Below are 21,745 nucleotides of genomic sequence, written 5' to 3'. Positions count from 1 at the left end.
AAACAGTCAAATCGGCTGTTTTAAAATAGCACATCTACAAGCTCACAACGCTTCGCAGTGCGATGCATTGTGAGCTTGTAGATCTGCTAACCTAGATCTAACCTATATCTGCTAACCACCAATATTTCCAACTTTACAGAAAAAACAAGCTAAAAGTCTCTTATAATAAGCAGACATGGCAACACTCATTAGCCGTTAGCATGACCGAGCACAAACACTAGCATCTCGTCAGCTAGCTAGCCGTCGTAGATCTACAAGCTCACAACGCATCATGTCTATTGTCAAACTGAACTATAAGGACATATCTACAAGCTCACAACACATCATACAAGATATACAGGCTCACAACACTTCATCTCTACTTTCAAACTGAACAATAATAACAGATCTACAAGCTACTGTTAGCTTGACCAAACAGCCGTCGTCTAATGACGGTTCTAAGTCAACACACTTACTGATTTAAACTCCCAAAAAGACCGTAATCCAAAGAAGAGGTTCAGTGATGTAATATGAAGGTAAATGCGGTGTAAATGCCCTCAGTGATGTAATATGAAGGTGAATGCGGTGTAATTACCCTCAGTGATGTAATTTGAAGGTCGAGGTGTGGCCTTTCTCTTCTGGGCAAGCAGTAGAAAAGAAAGAGGTGGAACTGTAAGCGGAGACATACTGTACGACCCGTGACACTTTCGAGGCTTCCTATTGGTCAGCTCAACGTCAACCAATAGTAATACAGTAGTAACTAAGTACATTTACTCAAGTACTGTACTTAAGTACGATTCTGAGGTACTTTTACTTTACTGGATTATTTTCAATTCTCAATACTTTTACTTCTACTCCACTACATCTCAGAGGCAAATATTATACTAAAAATACATCTATGAATGTCTATTTGGTTACATTTGTACAATGCAAATAGCAGAACACAGTGTTGTTGTCGTGTAATGATGACAGTGTTGGAGAATGTAGACAAATGTGAGTTGAATGTGACACATGGTCTTGGCAATGCGTCCACCCTTGTCAAACCCCAGGTCAAAACTCTTTGATTCCACATTTTAACGATAATAACAATAACACTGTATTTATAAAGCACCTTTCATGACATGAATGCAGCTCAAAGTGCTTTACAGAGCAAAACATTTAATGAAGCAGAAAAAGCAAAAATGATTTAACAATAAAGCAAAAAGAAGAGTAAAAGAAAAAACAACATATAATAATGACAAAACAATGCAGTGAATCAAACAAAGCAGTGAAGACATGACAGCAGAGAGATGTAAAACCAAGAGTGAAGAAATAGGTGATATGATTCCATATTTTAGTTTGACAAGCAGGTAAATGTGGTAGTAAAAAAAAAAACATCACTCTGTCCGGGACCTTGAGATCATCATCCATGCCCTCATATCATCCTGTTTGGACTACTGCAATTCCCTATAAAAACACTTCCCTAGCCCTAGTCGTCCATGTCCTGCCTGCAACTGGTCCAAAACACAACGGCCAGGCTCTTGACTGGTACCAGGAAGAGGGACTATATTACCCCTATCCTGACCTCTCTTCACTGGCTACCAATATGCCAGTATTTAGAATACATTTTAAGATGCTTCTGTTCGTTTATAAAGCCTTATAAGCGGGCTGGCCCTTTCTTACATTGGTGACCTTTTAACCTCTCATACTACTTCCAGGTCAATCAGGCCAGCTGACTTGGGGTTACCAGCTGTCCTGACAACTAAACTTGGGCTCAGAGCTGACCACGCCTTTGCTGTAGCAGCCCCTAGACTGTGGAACAACAGTCCCCTCCCTGTCAGATCTGCTCCCTCCACTTAAACGTTGAAGTCCATGCTCAGACTCTTTCTTTATTCACTAGCATTTGAATCCTACTGATATGTTTGATTTTGCGTTTTATTGCTGATTATTTATTTGGGCTTCTGAATTGTTGTTGATGTCTATGATTATACTGTACAGCACTTTGGTCAACAACAGTTGTTTTTAAATGTGCTTTCTAAATACATTTGATTAGATTTGATGTTGGTTTCACAACAGTATATTCCTTAATATTCATACTTGGTTGCACCACCATTTTGTTTGATAAAAATGTAATTATTTTGGTTGAGCAGTACTGGAGTAGAAATGAGAAACGTAGAGCATGCATGTCCACGTCGAAGTCTATGAGCCACTCGGACGAGCTGGAGGAGGCCAAGTAAGATGTACCTGGGTTCATAATAAAAAGCAACACTTCCACGGAAAGACGCACTCAACTCAAAGGGCTTGAGGTTGTCTTGAGGTTGAAATGGGTGCAGATTCCTGACAATACTCATTAAAAAGAATTATCCACACTCTCAGATGAAGTTTCAGGAGTCTTTAATGGAGATAGGCAGCAGCAGTCACTGTTACTGATCTCCATTAAAGACTCCTGAAACTTCATCTGTTTCATCTTGCAGAAGCAATGCTTGATGTAATTTACTGTAGATCAAGGACCCCCGGTTTTATATGCATTAGGCCACGGACCCCCATTTTATCTACACTGGAACCAAATGGAGGTTCCATTTGAACGATTAAATTTGCAAGAATTACATGATGCAGGTTTTACACTGCAACATTTACAAGAAATTGTGCAGATGTTTGTCTCAATCAATGCTCCAAAAACGTGTGTGCCCTCTGCAGGAAGAAGCTGGCATCGTGGCAGCAGGAGGCGGAGGAGGCCGTGGAGGCCACCCAGGCCAAGTGGTCCTCGCTGGAGAAGACCAAGCAGAGGCTGCAGGGTGAGTTGGAGGACCTCTGCATGGACCTGGAGAAGGTAGATGGACCTTTCAGTAAAAGAAGGAGACACAGGACAGATACAGGCAAAACAATTAAAGTAGATATCGCTACAGTACAGTATACAGTGCAGTGTATTGTATATGGACAGTCAAAAATACATAATTTTGGTTGAGCAGTACTGGAGTAGAAATGAACCTTTCGATCACCTAAGGATCTGTATCAGTTTAGTACAAATGATCCTTAGGTCGTGTTGGAATATCTCTGCTATACTTTCACTTATATGAGATATGATCAGATATGAAACTGACAATTAGGTATTACTAGACCATACCCGGTCGACGCATCCGTGGGGGGATATGCGCACATGATCTGGCAACCCGGGAGGCAGTTCGTCCCATAGCTGGGCAGCCCCGTAACCATGGCGACAGTGTTTGACACAAAAACGCTAATAAGAAGCTGAGATTTGATGAAATTGAAAAACGGGCTTCACAGTTGCGTTCAGATGGTAATGGTCAATGGCTGTGTGCAAAATCAGAGCAATTGGTCCAGCCAGTGAGGAGAACCGGGTATCTTCACTCACGTACTCACCACCACTACAGAGGTTACTAGAATTATAGTATGATATGACCCAATTCCCGATTTTCGTTGGTGTGGTTCTAAACAGAATTAGGAATTTAAAACAACAGTGGGCAAGCTGTACTGAATTCTATTTCTCCATATTCCAGGCGCGTCTGTGCTATAGCCACGCCCCCTTCTGGGGTGCAGTACGTTAGTCCGACAGCGCATTCCTCCGACAGCGCAGCGCTCCGACGTTTCCAATACTAAACCCGAACCAAACCCGCACCCTAACCCTAACCGCACGCGGATGCCACATAGTCGGAGAAAAGGTCTGTCGGATTAACGCATGCCTCCCCCCCTTCTGTCACTTACCCGGAACTGATGAGCAGACTTTTCTTTTTTTGTTTTTACATTATCTATCGACAATAAATCCATATAAAGTAGGCACACCAGTGGACACAAACACTTGACTGGTACTATGCCATCTGGGAATGTGGAGCAACAACCTCATACCATCATTATAAGCCACTCTGTGCCTCTGCATACTTCCACTACAATGTATGTACGAATGCCAAAGATGATCCGTATACAGAGGTGTGACATAGGCTCTGAACAGTGAACACTTAACATCAATAGAACACATAAAAAAAATTCAGGAGCAGCATATTGGCCTTTGCATACATTACATCTCTGGTCATGTCCTCCAGTGAGGACATGACCACAGTATTTTATTTCCTTTCATATTATGAGAGCACTATCACACAATTGAAAAGCAGGGAAAGATAATTTCCTGTTCTCTCTGCTTCGCAAGATCATGATGTTACTATTTTGGCATTATATTTTAGGTCAAAATCTTTGCAATACTGTGTGCAGATCTTCAATAATTGTTGAAGCCCAACACTGTATGGACTACATATAACTAAATCATCAGCATACATGAGATGATTGACAACAGTGTCACCCACAAGACAGCCAGTGTTGCACCCATAACATGAAACAACTTTAAATCCCACCCTGGCAGACCCCATAACTGACATGGAATGGTTCAGAAATGTAATTGCATTTTACCTGAAACAAAGACTAGTATTCTTACTAAGTATTTTGGAACACCTCTATCAATCAATTCCATAAATAACTTTGCATGAAAACTCTATCAGATGCTCTGGAACCATCAATAAAGCACAAAATACACACTATTATCAGTAGTGAGAACACACATCTCCAGCCTAGTTAGGAGGATTCTTTGCAATATTTTAGACAAGACACTGGCAAGGGCAATAGGTCTATAATTGTCCATGCTATTTAGCTTCCCAGCCTTGTATTTCAGGACAGGCACCAACAGTCAAGACATAATGGATTCAGGAATAACACCATGAACCATGAGGTCTGTGAAACACATAGCAAGCAGTGGACAGAGCCTATAGCTGGCATATTTTAGGTGTTCTGCAGTAATACAGTCCAAGCCACAAGCCTTGTTATTGTCAAGCCACTTGATGGCAGCAGAAACATCAGCTGATTTGACTACCATGTTTGCAGAAAGGTCAACATTATCAATTACCACAGCATTGCTTTTAACACAGTTAAAGAGATTACAGTAATTCTCCCGCCACACTTTAGCAATCTTGTCTTGGCCACAGACACCCTCAATATCAGATGGTAAAGAGGTTTTACAGTTATTCATGACCCTGACCCCTTTACAGAAGTCATCATAGTTGCTTTTTTGCAGTTTCCTAGCAAGCGAATCAGCCCTCATTGTGTTCTCCTTTGTCTTGATAAAATTCTATTCTTGTTTAACCATTTTTAAATAGTATTTAGAAAACAATAAATAGTATTTAGAAAACAGACCGAATGTCATTTATCAAATTTAAAATTCAAATTCAAATGGCCGAAAAATACACGGACCCAAGAACCTGGTCCAGTCACAGTACCTACCAGGGTAAAGAGGGAACTCACCTAGCCCATGATGCTCTCAGGTATTCAATTTAATTTGATATTAAAGCTGGTATCTGATATCTGATATAGGCTACTGTATGTATAACAGAGCTACAAGCGCTGTTATTCAAAGAACCTTAGAGTTCAATTGAATCATATATTTAGCATGATAAGCTTCAGTCGAATTGTAATGTACTGTAACTGTATAACCCTTGACGTTATAGAAATCCCACCCTCTGTTATCAAATCTATAGTCCAGTTTTGTCTCACTTTGCCCTGGCTCCCTTGAACAGAGGAGATTGCAGACCTCCTATAGATATATATACTGTAGATATATCCTATCCTTGGCAACACCACTTTGAAAACCTATGTCCTATTTCGTCTCTCTGTCGCTTGTCTTTCTTATGAACTTTCTCTGAGATTTTGCATATTGTTATGTTGTACCTCCATCTTCAAGGTCTTTAACTCTCAGAATCCAAACAGATCCCGTGATCTTTTCGAATCGACAAAGAAGTTGGCCGACGTGCCTTTAAATATAAAGCCCCATCCGATTGGAACGATCTCCCCAGTTCCCTTAGATCTATTAACTCCTCTAATACTTTTAAAGCATCCATTTTTACACATCTGCAAATAACCTGTTCTTGCTTCTGATTGATTTCTGTTTCTTACAATCTATCCTGTGAATAATGAGTTATATACCGCATGTGCATGACTGAATTACGTGTATCTGCCTGGGCATGTCATTGCATGTTTACCGCATGTGCATGTATATAATGTCTGTAGCTCCTACTCCTGTTTTTGTTCTCTAAGCCTTACATGTCTACATTATGTCTACATTATTAATGCATGAAGTCTGTTAACTTGTTAGTATTCAGGCGGGGTGGGAGCGGCCAGTTTCAGGAGAGCATATGTCTTATGTTTGTGTTTTGTTTTGTCACGTTTGTTTTGTCCTGTTTATGTACAGCTTGCATGGATGTATCTGTTGTATTGTATCGTCCATTGTATTTCTTTGTATTTCTGTAAAGAGGACCCTCTCTAAAATGAGATGAAACATCTCAAGGGGCTATCCTTTCAATAAAAGGTACTATTTTGGGAGACCCTGCCTTCATCCATTACGATCACACATCATTGCTGATGAATGACAAGATGCAGCACATAATACATGTGTTTCTAATCTACACCAATCACTGGCCATTTTCATTGGTCACCAGACAAGAGCAAGTTAAGCATCTGTGATTGAATTTACTGTCTGTGTGTTCCATCATTAGACTTACTCGAGCTTGTTCTCTCTCTCTCTCTCTCTCTCTCTCTCTCTCTCTCCCACCCGCCCACCCACACACACACACACACACACACACACACACACACACACACACACACACACACACACACACACACACACACACACACACACACACACACACACACATGTGTGTGCTTGCAATGACAGAACATAATGTTTTGTTTTTGTCCATGGATAGGTCTTACATGTGCATCCACAATAAAACAAGAAACAATTGGAGGAATCAAATATTCTGATGTCTTAATAAGAGTCTTTGTAGTCCGAAAACCCAGAAACACATTTCAATGTTTTTTTTTATGGACTATTTGGATCAGATCCTGATATTTCATTAGCTTAGTCATATATCGTCGCTGTTGGGTGGATACCGTATGTCCAAATTGTCTATACTTTTACTTCTACTCCACTACTACTCAGAGGCAAATATTGTACTTTTACTCCACTACAATTATTTGAAAACTTTAGTTACAAGTTACTTTGCAGATATAATTTATAAATTATTACATTATAAAACATACATTAACAACTTTAGCCCTATTTTATTTTTATATAATATTTGAAAATAGCCGATCTATAAGCTCACAACGCGTACGTAGTCAGTGTAATATACACAGTAGTCAGGTGAATGACATCTGTGTTGGCTCCAGGTGTGTAAGCCCAGAAGCTCATTAAAGTGGGCATTGGGCAAAAGCAGAGCCTCTGCGACCGTTTTGGTTGACAAAGATAGCAGTTTTAGTTTAGTTTAGTTTATTTCAGTCAGTCAATTTGTTGTAACATTACAGTAATAGGTAAAAAATAAAATAAATATTGTCAAGAAAAAGATACCCACATTTCTGACCAAAAAGGTATAGGCTGAAGCATTGCTTATTACGCCTACCCTTTTACAAAACAAAGAAAAAATGAAAGTCAAAATGGAGAGAGAAAGAAAACAAAAAACAACCAAAACAAAAAAGGAAACATGGTACAAGGACAAGATTCTTTTCTGTACATGTACGTGTTTGCTGTACTGTACAAGTATATATGCTATGATGAATAAAATCATACAGAATCACATGCCATTTATGTTTTTTTAATAATTATCTATCATCTTATTTTTAAGTAATCTTTTAAATATTTTTAATGAGCTACACAATTTCAGATCTCTATCAAGGCTGTTCCACAGAGTTACTCCTGCAAATGTTGTACATCTTTGTTTTGCATTTGTTCTTGTTTTTTCTTTTGAGTAAATGCATGTACCCCTTAGATTGTACTTTGTTTGTCTTTTATGAAACATCTTCTGGATACTGTCTGGGAGCATGCTGTTATTGATTTTATACATGAGTTGAGCGATTTTAAAGTCCACTAGTTCTCTGAATTTGAGACTGTTTGAATTTATGAATAGAGTGTTGGTTGGCTCATAGTAATCCACTTTGTAAACAATTCTTATTGCTTTTTTCTGAAGTATGTATATTGGATTACTTATGGTTTTAAATGTGTTTCCCCAGACTTCAACACAATATGTGATGTGTGGTATTATTAGGGATTGGTACAGAATATATAATGAGTTTGTGTAGAGAATGTCTTTTGTTTTATGCAGTATTGCAATGGCCCTTGATATTTTTGTTTTTAATTGGTTTATATGGGGATTCCAGCTCAATTTATGGTCAATAACCACTCCAAGAAATTTGTTGTCATAGACTCTCTTTATTTTTACTGTATCTATGATAATTTGTATATTTTGTTCAATTTTTCTATTTCCAAATACCATAAACTTTGTTTTATTTAAATTTAATGATAATTTATTTGCATCAAACCATTGTTTTATTGTTTTTAGTTTAGATGCCTCAGATCGTTACCAGAGCAAAAAAAATTTGTATCGTCAGCAAACAAGACACAGTCCAGCTTCCTGGAGACATTGCATATCTCATTGATATATAAGATGAAAAGTTTTGGCCCCAGGACCGATCCCTGTGGGACCCCACATGTGACCCTCAATAATTCAGACTTATTATTATTTATTTGTACATATTGGAATCTATTTTCTAGGTAATTTTTAATCCATACATTAGCTACCCTAATAATCTATGGTCTATAGTGTCAAATGCCTTTTTAAAATCTATAAATAGTCCCACAGTGTATTCATTATTTTCAGTGTTTGTAGATATTTTATCTATGAGTTCCATAACAGCCATGGTTGTAGATCGGTTAGATCTAAATCCATATTGTTGGTCACTCAATAGATTTTGTTTTTCTATGAAGTGCTCCAACCTATGTGCAAAAAGCTTTTCTAGTATTTTTGGAAAATTGGGGAAAGTTAGTTGAGCGCTGTTTGCCAATACTTGTTGCTACAGAGCATGCTAATGAGTGCTAAGTGCTAACAACAAACTATATAACGGATGTCACTGGTTACAATGTGGAATAGAAACGAGGGACGTCTCCCCCTCAGCTATCGTCAGGCAGTGTTAGCCTAGGGGACCAGACGAATCTGCGAGTGCAAAAAAAAAATTGCACTCTGCGATTTGGGTCTGGCATCGCTCCATAGAGAATTCATTTCCTGCTCCAGAAGACGTGGGTGACCAATCAGGGCCCAGTATTCGAATATGGGAGACTGTAATTGGTAGTTGGTTGTAGGTCTAACCAATTGCGTCGAGGGCCATTGTTTTGATCCCGCCCCTTGGGAAAAAAAACGTCCTCATGGAAGCACCAGACTCATATCCACGCAGTGATATAGTCTGGCTACGCCAGGCTAAGAGTGTGTAGGACAGTGGTTCTCAAAGTGGGGTCCGGGACCCCCAAGGGTCCCCAGCTAAATGATAGATAGTGTAGGAACCAAATGAACCCTTATGGGTCTGTAACTTTGGGGGTCCCCAGCTAAATGATAGGTACAATAGAAATGGGGATTCCAGAGATAGAAATGCCATTAAATGTGGGTCCGTAGCCTAATGCATGTCAAACTGGGGGTCCTTGACATGAACAAGTTTGAGAAATCTGTCAAGTCAGTTGAAAGTAAACTTTTGACTTCCAGTCGGTGGACTTCAAAATAAGAGCACCTTTGTCAAGTTATAGGCAAGTAAGTGACATCTGGTCTGTGGAATTTAAAATAAGAGCACAGACAGCTGACCTAAAATATGCTGTTTTTGACGAGTTTTCACTGTTGCTACACTTAAAAATATAAAATAACAAGTGTAAACCATAGTCATATTGTATAGCTATTGAGATATTTGGCACAAGTATTGAGGTATGACATTTTGTCTATCGTGCAGCCCCAGAATTTGCAAGTAGAAAGTAAAGTGTTAAAATTGTACCTACAGTATCATTTTATAATGCCATTTTACTTTTCGGGCAAGTAGAACATGACCTGTAATTGCCCGACAGCATAACAATCATTAAATATATAAATACTGCTACAGTAACACAATAAATAGAAGAATTTATGTATTTGACGCTGTGATCGGTAATATCGGGATCGGCAGATACTGCTTCCAGTGATCGGCCCCAAAAAATGTAATCGGAGCATCTCTAGTAGAAACACTCTGTTACAAGTAAAAGTTTTACTTGAGTAAAAGTACAAAAGTATTGGTGGCAAAATGCACTCTAAGTACCAAAAGTAGAAAGTACTTTTTGTGCAGAATGTCCCATTTCACAAGTTTTCCAATGTATACAATGTATAAGAATCTTTTGAAAAAAGCAGATCTACAAGCTCACAATGTGTCGCATGGCTGAAAGGTATATACGGTTGAAGTGGTTATTATATGTTTTGTAATCATTTTCTAAATCTTCAAAGTAACTCGTAACTAAAGTTTTCAAATAAGTGTAGTGGAGTAAAAGTACAATATTTGCCTCTGAGATGTAGGGCAGTAAAAGTAAAAGTACTGCAATTTGGAAACACTCCAGTAAAGTAAAAAATACCTCAAAGTTGTACTTAAGTAGAGTACTTGAGTAAATTTTCTTAGTTCCTTTACACCACTGGTGTTATGTGTTTGTGCTGGCTCGTCTGCCTTGCATTCCCCCTGCAAGAAAACTACAAGTGACAAACCCACCCATTGGAGAGAACACAGGTCGTATCTGTCTTTGGTTGGTGCCTATCACTGCCGGGTGATAGTATACCATAGCGGAACCCGGATACGCGCATCAGCACGCCAACTTGTCGCATCGGGGTGGTCTTTCCGTTTTTTCCCATATCATGGGAGTGGATGGAACGTCCGGTGACTCAACGCGCGCGTGTGTGTGTGTGAACTCACTTAAACCGGACATAGGAAGTAAAATAACGGAAGTGGTAACTTATGATTAAACAGGAAGTCTGTGGGACCACCCACCAAGTTTGAGACCTGTAGCATGCTGGGAACTGGAGTTATGGCTGTTTAACCCATTAAGACCGAGAAAGCATCTGTCATTTTAGATTCTATCCACTTCAACTAAATAGCAGATCTACAAGCTCATAGCGTGGCACCGAGTGCCGCCGTATTGAGCTTGTAGATCTGCATTTAAAAAAAAAATCATGAACATTTGTGCAAATCTATGAATACATATATTTTTAAAGCGAACATTTGTAACTCAACTCTTTGCTTCTGGGGATTCTACAAATGTATTCTAAATCCTAACAGTTTTTTGAGAAAAAAAACGTATGTTGCTATAATCAGTGGTTCTCAAACATTTTCACGTCAAGGACCCCTAAAATGATATGTATTTGGCCGCGGACCCCCATCTCAAAATATGCCAGAAGCAAAGATTTTAGTTAAAAATGTTCACTTAAAAAATGTATATATATATTCAAATATTTGCACAAATTGTCCACGATTTTTAAACAAATAGCAGTTCTGCAAGCTGATGGCGCGGCACTCGGTGCCACATTATGAGCTTGTAGATCTGCCAAAGGAATCTTAAAATGACACAGATGCATTCCCTGTCTTAATGAGTGGACAACGGAAGTGGACATTTTTGATGAAATAGGAAGTCTGTGGGACCATTCATCAAGTTTGAGACCTTTAGCATGCTGCAAACTGGAGTCCCAATTGGTGGTCTAAGTCCTCATACCAAATGTGCACTTGGTAGCATGTTGCAAACTTGAGTTATGGCTGTTTAAAGCCCAGCTAATAGGAAGACAGAGGGGGCGGGGCTTAAGAAATTATAGCACGGCCCTATTGGTGGTCTTAGTCCAAAAAACAAATTTGGACTTGGTAGCATAGACCAACACGGGAACTACAAATATCACGCCCACTTTTGAGACAGTCGAGGTCCGATTTACTGCAACTGCCAATGCATTCCCTATGAGAGGATATGAGAGTTAGCCTACTTTTAAAATGATCCTACATTAACTGGAGACAATATTGATTTAAATAAAAATATGTTTCCAAATGTATGGAGTGTCTTTGTCAACATATCTTCTTGTTTTCTTAATAGTTGATGTGTTTCACATTTAATTTGCCACTTTTATGGGTTACCCATAATGTTAACACAGCAGAGGGTAGACTGCATTTCAGTGACATCACTGTCTTTACCAGCGCCGAGCGTCCACTCTGAAGTGGGGAATTCTCATCCCAATCCCGTTTTCTTTGTTCATATTCATAGTTAATAATTAATTTTCTACCGACCACGGAGCTCCGACGGTACATGACAAATTAAAACGTGTGGGTTTACCGTTGTCGTATTAACTTGCCTGAATGTAAGTTGGGGAAATAACCCAACTAAATGGAGGAGTGACATATCCCGACATTTTCAACTACTTAGTGAATACTCCAGGTTAGTATTAATATACAAATAGTCTTGCAAAATGCTGTTTGGATAATTGTGCAAAAATAATAAATAGCCTATAATAATGATACATGAGAGACATAAACGTATCTAGGTATTGAAAACCTCAAGGGATGAGTCCGTGACGTATATACCATGCGACCACTTAAACCTTAGATTTCAGATGTTAGAACTTTTGAGACACTGATGGAGAATATTATAGTATATTGTGGGTTGTATATTGAATGTGAAAAGGGTGCCATTTCTTCTTAGGCCTTGCACGGCAATAGGACACTAAATTCATGATTTGAGGCATTTTGTTCCAGAAATTTGTAATGCCAAATTAGACCTGCTGGTGGCGCTATAACAGGCCAATATGAAAAGGGTGGCATTTGTTCCTCGGCCTAGTGGGAATGTCCGTGCAAAATCTCACGGAAATCGCACGTTGCGTTCATGATTTGAGGCATTTTGTTCAAACGGACCTATCCAGCAAACTTTGGAAGCCAATGTTAGCTAATTACAATGACAAATGAAATATGGGGCACATCAATTGTTATCAACAACAATAATGTACATACCTGCTGCTATGTGGACCTACCGAAGTGTTACCACCACCTTATGTATACTGTACCAGCTGGATTATGCGTAATATGTGTATTAATAATATATCTTAGATTTTTGCCTCTCCTAGACATGTTTTTCTTTACTGTTTACTTTTCTGCTCTCCCTGCCCCCCCTTCTTCTTTTATTTTCTCTTTCTGAAAATAACAAAAAATTATAGAACTTTCCCAAAATCAAATTTCACCAACTTCTTTATACCTGTAAACCTGTGATGTAACAATAAAGTTGATTCTGAATAACAATACAATATTATATTAATAATAATAATTTATTATCAATAACTCTTATTAATAATTATTATCATTATCATTATTACTATGTGATTAACATTATCATGTATAGTGTAAGAAACTGTCAAGTTTCTACAAGCTGAGGCTTTTTTGTATTCTCACCATGTTGAGTGTGGACGAGTGACATCTTTAAAGTTGTGCAGTAAGTTCCATGGACCAGTCACTTTTCATGGACACACAGCTAGGTGCAGGAGACTCCACTCTATCCTGCTCCACCTTGTAAACCACACAGAAGTCAAATGCAACACAGAGGGCAAATTCAATACTTTTATGGCAAAAATGCCTTGTCATTCAATACCACATTTTGATACCTCAGTGTCAGTGAGCCAATACGCATGCAGCATGCTTAACAACATCACAGTGTTGCACATACAGTTTGCACTTCATATGTTAAAAAACAAATAAGTGTAACTCCATTTTATCAAGCTTGTTGCCGATATCGAGTGATGCAATATAAAGTAGGCAGAAAGACCTGCAACACACTGAGTTTGATTTAACTCTTGAACGTGCTTGGAATAAATGTAAGAGCAGAAAGCTGCTCCATGTTTGACTGCTGACATTACAAGGATGGCGTTAGGGAGATTGAGATTTTAGCAGGTAACATAATTAGTCTAACAGTGTTTCATACAGAACACCTTTTCCCACAGATCACTAAATTGCAACTTGGCGGGCGGTAGTATGTGTTGTTTGCCGTAGAGGTATTCACAACACGGGTCCGCCCGAACCGACAATACCCGACAGGACCCGAGACTCATCCGAGTCTGGTTGTATGTGTGTATTACCATAGACATTCAGGTCTGAGTCAGTTCAGATTCTATTACCTTGGATATCGGGATATCTCTCTTCATGGAGGTGAAATCATGCAATTTCTGCCAGCAATTGTAATTAGTCTGTTAGGTTTGTCAGATCCATAAAATAGTCAGGGTCACAATGAGATTTTATAGATATATATGATATTTAATGATCAGTAATGCCCATATATAATCATCAGTAATGCCTTTAGGCACATAATCTAACAATCTAAGTCAGATAAGTTCAGAGAATTGTCACTTTATTCTAATACAGTTTATTAAAAACCAGGAAAAGACAAGGCTTCCAATACTACAATATCAAAACTCACAATAGTATTGATATATTGCCTATGCAGCCCTCATTGTGACCAACCTGCTATTTACACTGCCTTTGTCTTCAATCCTTCAACCAGTGAGGAATATAACCTGCAGTTTTTGCACATGCACACAGACAATGAGTCACGCACGCACGCACGCACGCACGCACGCACGCACGCACGCACGCACGCACACACACACACACACACACACACACACACACACACACACACACACACACACACACACACAAACACACACACACACACACACACACACACACACACACACACACACACACACACACACACACACACACACACACGGTTAACCAGGCTAATCAATCTGATTAATTCTTTTAAGTTGCCTTACTAGACCTGTCTAGTAAATCTTCTCAATATTAAAGTAGCCGAGGCATAAATCCAACTAGTCGGGTATGTATGTGCTTGATTCTGACGGTGTCAAAGCCACATTCTAATATATCTCTGCTGCCGGGCAGAACCTTAATGTGTAGATAGGTTGTTTTTCCATGTGACTTTGTCGTTTTAATCAATGATGGAAAAAACAGCTATCTCCAAAGTTGGAGTTAGGTGGTTTGACCGACAGTTTGAGGATCCAGTGGAGTTAGGAGGTTTACCGCTCTATTCAGGGGCGAGTTTGCTTAAACCGCTAATTCCTGATTTAGGACTAGGCAAGAGGCGTTCCCCCGCAAAATTCGGTATTCTCTGCCACCTCCCCCCCCCCTCAAACACCTGAGCTACCCCTTACATTATGCATAGGTGTGGTTTGGGCGTTACATTGATAAAACCAATCACCGTGCAAGAAGCCATTGCCTTTAAGAGAAGACTGCGCTAGCCGTCATCCCCGATCCAATATGTGCTCTAGCCTATCTCCCTGTCTGCACTGTTGCCTGGTCTGATTATTATAAGCCACATTGGGCTGGCTTTCCTTTTTTTAATTTTATTTTATCCAAATACATTTTTATATTCATTTGTAGCCTTTTGTATTCACAATAACTTGTCATATTAGACAGATCCGGAATAGTCATTTAAAAAGCCATTTAAAATATTTATACTATTGGTACACACCGGCTGCTCCCAAATAATTAATTACATCATGTTGGGCGGTGGTACACAGACATACAGTAGCATATGGCTCTAATAAATTGGCCAGTTTTAGGAAAGGTCAATATGTACTCACGTTGGCTGTTATTGTTCTATTTCCACCATTCTAATGGATTCCAGGGGTGTGTAAACATCTCTGAAGTATAGCTTATAGTTTCCTCTGAAGTGACGCAGTTAACTTAGGCTACATCCATATTGTCCCGTTATCTTTCATCATCCACCTTTGTTCAACAATCCCGAACAGAGCTTCACTTTACATCAATCATAGCCTCTCAAACCCAGACACATTACTGTGATGCGTTTGTGCGTCGCCTACCTACCCAAAATAACAGACATACAAGCTATCAACGCGCTGCGTCATGTCGTGTCGACAGCTTACAGATCTGTTATTTTGGGCAGCATAAACAATGAGGCGCGATCGAGCAGCGCTTGATTCTGGAAACACACCAGACTTTTTTCGCACACACGCGCATATACGCTCACACGCACACACGCACTTTTAGATCCAGTCCTATTTTAAAGCCTGCGTATGCGGGACTCGCGTATCCGCGCGCCTGGTGTAGCCGCTATCATTGATATCAATTGGATCTAAACAAACGCGATCTACGCACCACGCATATGCGCGCTTTGAAAAGTCTGGTGTAGATCGGCCATGAAACATTAAACCAAAAACATTACATTACTTGGTCAACAACATACTAGACATGTAACTTGCTTGGAGCTTCTAATGCAGTGGTTCTCAACCTGTGGGTCGAGACCACAATGGAGCTCCCAACGCCTGGCGAGCTTGTAGATCTGCTATGTTCACAATATATCTGTGGAACCGAGTCAAACAAAATGGGGGGGTCCCCAGTTAAATATGGTTATTTTGGGGGGGGGCGATGGCCTGAAAAGATTGAGAACCCCATGCAGTAAACATGAACGTAGCGTTTAGTGGGGAATATAATAATAATATATATATAATATATAATATAATATTCACCTGCAGCTGGAGACAGCAGCCAAAATGAAAATCACAGATGATCCATCATCTTATAAAAAATGTAAGTGCTTAAGATTTTAGCCCAAACCCAACGGGACCCGAACTGGCCCGTCTGCACCGGCAGGACCGTGTCCAAATGTGTTGGGCTTTGGGTCTTTTTTTAATCCAAATAAATTCATATATTAATTAATTTGTAGCGTATTGTGTTCACAATAAGCAACTTGTCATATTCAGATCCCCAAAAGTATATGAAAGCCATTTAAAATATTTAATACTATTTTTACACAGCTGCTAAGCAGCTAATAATCACCATAGTGCAAAAGTAGGTCAAATCAATCAATCAGCCAGCTGTTTTCTGTCACTGCGCATCTCCATTATCCGTATTTAACAGGTTTAGGGTAGGGTTGCGGCTGGCGGAGGTGACTCAGAATACGGCCCTTAGTCTTTAAGCACGTTTTAATACTTTTCATTGGTTCAATATTTGTAAACCCCACACACAGATGTAAAGGGTGTTCAATAGCACTGATTTATTTTTTATTTAAAAAAAAACAACGTTTGAAAATGGAGAAAGCTGGTTTCTGCCCGACAGCGACGATATCATGTATCGGTATGTGTCACCATGTATCAGTATGTATCAGTATGTATCAGTATGTATCAGGCTTTCCACGCCATTACATAATTTACAAAACATTACATAATCCTCACTCACTGTTCTTCCTGATTGCTGAGATCCTACAGAACGTCTGGCGTCTGCTGATGAATAAGACTATGCAACAAACTCTCTTTTTAGCTAAGGCCCTGTTGTCTTTTGGTTCAATGCATTTCCTGTTGTCCATAATGGCTCTGCTTTTAAAACATTAGAATGTTGGGGTTCTATAGTCAAAAGGTTTCAGAAAATAATTCACAAATCGGTGTATAAATAGAATATCAATGTTCTGCCCATGTTAGCACATGGATTGTCTAGGCTACTACTTATCTGAAATAAATTCTACTGCGTCACTTTTTCAAAATGGAGCGATCTCTTTCACACACGCTTGGGTGCACAAGTCAGGTCATGACACACTGACACTATAATGTAAGTTCTAAGCAAAGAAGTTGCACTTACTTCCATTGTCGTATTCACATGATAAGTCTCATATAGGGTAAGACAGCAGGCAGAATATGTAAGGACGAAAAAGGAGAACAAGTCAATCGTTTAGTTGAGGAAGTCAAACAAAGTTGTTACTGCTTGACTCACTTCCAACAGGCTGAGTAGCAGCTCACACCTCCACAGTGGGTGCCTGCATCTGGCCTGCAACAACTTGCACAAAAATGTTCTCCTAACTGAATGTGGTTGCATCTCCCCATCTCATTTGGTGAGCTCAAGCCAATAGTATGTGTGAATGTCGTGAGCTTCTGGTCTGTGTGTGTGTGTGTGTGTGTTTGTGTGGCTGTGTGGCTGTCTATCTGTGTGTCTGTCTGTGTGTCTGTCTGTCTGTCTGTCTGTCTGTCTGTCTGTCTGTCAGAAATAAAAAACAACTAGAAAAAGTGCTCCTCGGAGCACAGGTCTCCGCCAGGTCAGGTAGGTTATTGTGGCCTCCTGGTGGCGCTATAATAAGCAAATGTGAAAAGGGTGCCATTTCTTCTTAGGCCTTGCACGGCAATAGGACACTAAATTCATGATTTGAGGCATTTTGTTCCAGAAATTTGTAATGCCAAATTAGACCTGCTGGTGGCGCTATAACAGGCCAATATGAAAAGGGTGGCATTTGTTCCTCGGCCTAGTGGGAATGTCCGTGCAAAATTTCACGGAAATCGCACGTTGCGTTCATGATTTGAGGCATTTTGTTCAAACGGACCTATCCAGCAAACTTTGGAAGCCAATGTTAGCTAATTACAATGACAAATGAAATATGGGGCACATCAATTGTTATCAACAACAATAATGTACATACCTGCTGCTATGTGGACCTACCGAAGTGTTACCACCACCTTATGTATACTGTACCAGCTGGATTATGCGTAATATGTGTATTAATAATATATCTTAGATTTTTGCCTCTCCTAGACATGTTTTTCTTTACTGTTTACTTTTCTGCTCTCCCTGCCCCCCCTTCTTCTTTTATTTTCTCTTTCTGAAAATAACAAAAAATTATAGAGCTTTCCTAAAATCAAATTTCACCAACTTCTTTATACCTGTAAACCTGTGATGTAACAATAAAGTTGATTCTGAATAACAATAATACAATATTATATTAATAATAATAATTTATTATCAATAATTCATATTAATAATTCTTATCATTATCATTATTACTATGTGATTAACATTATCATGTATAGTGTAAGAAACTGTCTAGTTTCTACAAGCTGAGGCTTTTTTGTATTCTCACCATGTTGAGTGTGGACGAGTGACATCTTTAAAGTTGTGCGGTAAGTTCCATGGACCAGTCACTTTTCATGGACACACAGCTAGGTGCAGGAGACTCCACTCTATCCTGCTCCACCTTGTAAACCACACAGAAGTCAAATGCAACACAGAGGGCAAATTCAATACTTTTATGGCAAAAATGCCTTGTCATTCAATACCACATTTTGATACCTCAGTGTCAGTGAGCCAATACGCATGCAGCATGCTTAACAACATCACAGTGTTGCACATACAGTTTGCACTTGTGTTAAAAAACAAATAAGTGTAACTCCATTTTATCAAGCTTGTTGCCGATATCGAGTGATGCAATATAAAGTAGGCAGAAAGACCTGCAACACACTGAGTTTGATTTAACTCTTGAACGTGCTTGGAATAAATGTAAGAGCAGAAAGCTGCTCCATGTTTGACTGCTGACATTACAAGGATGGCGTTAGGGAGATTGAGATTTTAGCAGGTAACATAATTAGTCTAACAGTGTTTCATACAGAACACCTTTTCCCACAGATCACTAAATTGCAACTTGGCGGGCGGTAGTATACATGTGTTGTTTGCCGTAGAGGTCTTCACAACACGGGTCCGCCCGAACCGACAATACCCGACAGGACCCGAGACTCATCCGAGTCTGGTTGTATGTGTGTATTACCATAGACATTCAGGTCTGAGTCAGTTCAGATTCTATCACCTTGGATATCGGGTTATCATTATGTGTAATACCTGGGTGGATCTGAGAAGACTCAGTGCTGATCGGTAGAGAAAAGCATGAACTGCTCTGATGATTACACTGACCTGGGATCAAATTATGTAATTAATTTTATATGCAATATACGGGTAACAACGTTGAGCTGCGCATGCTGTCAGTTCAGTGACTTGGAGAGTGGCACAGAGTGCATCAAACTACAACTCCCTTGAATCAAAGTGTGCGCTCCGCTGTGGTGTGTGCGATCATGGATTCCTTCTGCATGGAGGTGAAAACATGCAATTCAATGCCATTGTTTCTTCCTGTAAGCTGCTACATAGCTGCTACATTTGATTATGGAGTAGTCTTATTGCTGGCATATAGCCTACTGTTAAAACGGCATTTCTGCCAGCAATTGTAATTAGCCTATTAGGTTGGTGATCTCCATAAAATAGTCAGGGTTGGCTCTGTAATATCAAGCAAATCTCACAATGATATATTTGATATATAATCATCAGTAATGCCGATATATAAGGCAAATAATATAATGCCATAACAGTCAGATAAGTTCACAGAATTGTCACTTTATTGTAATGCAGCTCATTTAAAACTAGGAAAAGACAACACTCTCAATAGCATTGATATATTGCCTATATAGCCCTCATTGTGACCAACCTGCTATTGTTGAGGTGAGAGTTACCAGGATCCATGTCTTCCTATGGTGGTTACTCTGCCTTTGTGTTACACTGCCAATTCCTCAACCAGTGAGGAATATGACCTGCAGGTTTTACACATTATAATAGCATTTATATGAATACCACACTGTTTTCCCTGTGATTATAGTTAGAACTCATATGAGGCTTCTGCAGAAAGGACTATTTCTCACTTTGCAGGTCTAGTTACAACTCACAGTAGTAGACAAACCATGTTCTCACCTGTTGGTATCCTGCTGGAATAACTATTTCTAAATAGAGCCATGTATGACTGTGTCTGCTAAACCACAACTCCAGCTATTTGTGTTCTCTTCTTGTTGTGTATAAAGAAGACACATGTCTGACAATCGGGAGGTTGCATCAGGCAGTCTCCGAGAGCTCTCGTTTATTGTATAATAAATACATTGATTCATTCCACTCTACCCTCTTTTGGAATTATTTCCTTTATACTGAAGTAGAGTTTATATTTTCCTTTGCAATATGCACTACCATGGGCATGGGCATGCACAATGTGGTAGTGCATGCATTGTGAAATAATTTCTACTGCGTCACTTATTATTATCAGTCTAATTATTATTCTCATCATTATTAATATTGTTATAACTATAATAATTATTGTCATTTCTATTATTATTATTATTGTTGTTGTTGTTGTTGTTATAAAATATTCCCCATACTTTCATCGATGCTTTCCTAAACTTCCTAAAAAAGATTTCCATTAGCAACGTCACCTGAAAAGGCCTTTTTTTTTTTTTTTTTGGCCTATCCGGCACCAAACCTCTATGCCGCGAGTTTGGGTGCAAAATCACAACACAAGTCAGGAGACACTACCATAAACGGCTTGCTCAAAGTTGCTCAAAAAAGAAGATGCACTTACTTTTATATTCCCACACGTGCTAGAAAACTCCAGAAAGAAAATAAGTTTATCGTCAGGAGGTCAGGAGAAAGAAGGTGTATTTGCTCGGCTCGCCTCTGACAGGCAGACCACACCTCCTACCAGGATCATGTACCAAAATAAAGTTACCAAGATAGACAATCCCCACTACAATCCCCTTTACTATGATAAATGGTGCACAAAATGGTCTCCAGTGGGCGCGGTTACCTCTCCTCGCCCCATTTGTGAGCTCAAGCCAATAGTATGTGTGAATGTCATGAGCTTCTGGTCTCCTAAAGGGGTGGGGCATCCACCTCACGTTCATACAGAAAGTCAAGCAAAGTTTGGCAATCTTGGTTTTGTATTGTTTTTGTCTGTAGAGTAGCAGGTTGCAACCTGTTCATCTAGCCCCGTCTGTAACACAACTGTGTGTAGTGTGTAATTAGTCTGTCTGTCTGTCTGTCTATCTATCAAAATGAACACATAGTCATTGAGCCAGACAAGATTTCATTATCGAAAGAGTGGGCAAAACCAAACCTATATTAAATTGTTCATAGGGTCAATACGAGTAAATAAATATATGATAACCTCTCCACAGGAGTAGCTTTTTCATGGTTATCACACATTTTGTAATTTTCCCCATACGTACATGACAGGTGAAAAAATGACAAAATTTAAAAAAGAGTTATCATAATG

At 39.3% G+C, this 21,745-nt stretch overlaps 1 long non-coding RNA gene across 3 annotated transcripts; it reads right to left on the bottom strand.

Annotated features, from left to right (window-relative positions):
• Positions 1 to 1,120: 1,120 nt before the first annotated feature.
• Positions 1,121 to 21,182, bottom strand: LOC311058803. 3 transcript variants are annotated; one of them, XR_014602077.1, is made up of 6 exons: positions 21,053 to 21,182; positions 18,749 to 18,862; positions 17,482 to 17,508; positions 14,326 to 14,378; positions 13,264 to 13,377; positions 1,121 to 2,798 (listed from the first exon to the last, which is right to left on the bottom strand). It is a non-coding gene; the product is annotated as an uncharacterized lncRNA (long non-coding RNA). The 3 variants fall into 3 exon arrangements; XR_014602078.1 differs by lacking the exon at positions 14,326 to 14,378; XR_014602079.1 differs by lacking the exons at positions 14,326 to 14,378; positions 17,482 to 17,508.
• Positions 21,183 to 21,745: the final 563 nt, after the last annotated feature.

Source organism: Gymnoscopelus microlampas (genome assembly GCF_963454915.1).
Source record: "Gymnoscopelus microlampas genome assembly, chromosome: 13".
NCBI lineage: Eukaryota > Metazoa > Chordata > Actinopteri > Myctophiformes > Myctophidae > Gymnoscopelus > Gymnoscopelus microlampas.
Note: the sequence above shows the minus strand (reverse complement) of the source record. Positions and strands in the feature narration are given on the sequence as shown.